This window comes from Prionailurus bengalensis, chromosome X, assembly GCF_016509475.1.
Source record: "Prionailurus bengalensis isolate Pbe53 chromosome X, Fcat_Pben_1.1_paternal_pri, whole genome shotgun sequence".
Lineage (NCBI taxonomy): Eukaryota > Metazoa > Chordata > Mammalia > Carnivora > Felidae > Prionailurus > Prionailurus bengalensis.
The window spans coordinates 101400533-101402494 of NC_057361.1; the positions used below are offsets into that span (position 1 = coordinate 101400533).

Below are 1962 nucleotides of genomic sequence, written 5' to 3' on the forward strand. Positions count from 1 at the left end.
TATCTATATAACCAATAAAGAAACTGAATAAACATTTTAGAATCTACATACAAAATCACCAGGCCAGACAATTTCACAGACAAATTCTACCCAAATTTCACAGAACAAATATTTTCTTTCTTATGCTCTTGAAGAACAGACAAGCTCTATCCTACACAAACTGTTCTAGAGCAGTGGTTCTCTAACCTGGCTTTACATTATAGTCACCTGGGGAGCATTTTAAAATATTGATGTTTGGATCCACCTCGAGAGATTCTGATTTATCTGGTATGGGCCAAAAAAACGCTGAGCATTATTTTATAAACAAACAAAAATCAAAAAACAAAAATTACCCCAAGTAATCCAAATGCTCATCTGGGAATCAGTGAGCGAGTGAATAAAATAATAAATAGGTAAAGCTCACTTTTTGAGGCAAATACAAATACTTAATACAAAATCCCAACTCAAAAAATACAAGGAAAACATCATAGATTAATCTCATTTATATATAATTGCAAAATTCTGAATAAAATAGAAAAATCAAACATGCATTAAAAAAACACATGATGACCATGCGTGGCTTAACCTAGGAATGCAAAGATCTTTTAAGCTGATAAGAACAGATACTACACTTGATTTTAGCCAAAAAGCTGAGACGTAATACAAAGGTCTTTTAATATTAACATATTTATTACTACAAATCATTGTTTTAACAGATTAAAGGGGGAAATCTTATCATATTGTGGCTACAAATTTTTTTGGAGAAAATCCAAAGCCTACTCAAGAATGAAATAACTTTTAGCAAACTACAAAGATTTGGGATCTTCCTTAACGTGATAAAAGCTATCAACGCCTGGGGTGCCTGGGTGGCTCAGTTGGTTAACTGTCCACCTTGCACTCAGATCATGATCTCGCAGTTCATGAGTTTGAGCCCTGCATGGGCATTGGGCTCTCTGCTCTCAGAACAGAGCCCACGTCAGATCCTTTGTCCCACCCCCACCAACCCGTTGCACATTCTCTCAAAAATAAATAAACATTAAAAAAAAAGAGCTATCAACCCCCAAACCAACAGCAGACACCTTACTTACTGGGAAAGTATTCAAAATACAGTATTTCTTTTAAAGTTGAGAAAGTGACAAGAATGACACTATTGTTACTTTTATTAAGCATATAGTAGAGCTCCTAGCTCGTGCAAAGAGACAAGGAAAATAAAGTGCACGATTGAATACAAAGAGCCACAGCTGTGATCACTCACAAATGACAGTGCTATAAGAGATGACCAATATAGGGATTTGTATCATGCTTGTTGATCAGGAAAAAATATTTGAAAGGTCACAATTGTTTCCAAGTTAATCAATAAATTCGAGGGAATTCCAATTTAAGTTCTAAAAGGGCATTTCACGGAAAGGGACAAACTGACCCTGGAATTTACTAGGAGACATGAAAGATCAAAAAATAATCAAGAAAGTGTCAAAGAATGATTTAAAAAAAAGGGAGAACTTTCCCTACCAGATATTGAGATTCATCATAAAGCTATAGTAATTAACAGTGGCTGTTGAATCAGGGCTCAACAAATATAACAATGGAACAGAATAGAAAGCCCAGAAAAAGACCGATATTTATATGGCAACTTGCTATATGATAGAGATAGCATGATTACTCCGTGTGGGCAAAATGTACTACTCAATAAATAGTGCTGTGGCAGTTTGCTATTTATTTGGAAAAAGAACATGAAAACCCTACCCCACATCACATAGAATAATAATTCCATGTGAATCAAATACCTAAATTTGACAATAGAAACTTAAAAATTTTTAGAGCATGGAATATTTTCACATCATTGAATTAAGATACAATTTTTTAATAAGACAAAATAATATGTCATAAAGACAATAGTTGATAAATGTACGACATTAAAATTAAAAACTTGTGTACATCATAAAATGTCATAAACTAAAAAGACAAGTCATAGACTTGGAACAG

General features: G+C 33.6%; 1 pseudogene; it reads right to left on the minus strand.

The window, feature by feature from the left end:
• Window positions 1-513: 513 nt before the first annotated feature.
• On the minus strand, window positions 514-641 carry LOC122478166 (annotated as a pseudogene).
• Window positions 642-1962: the final 1321 nt, after the last annotated feature.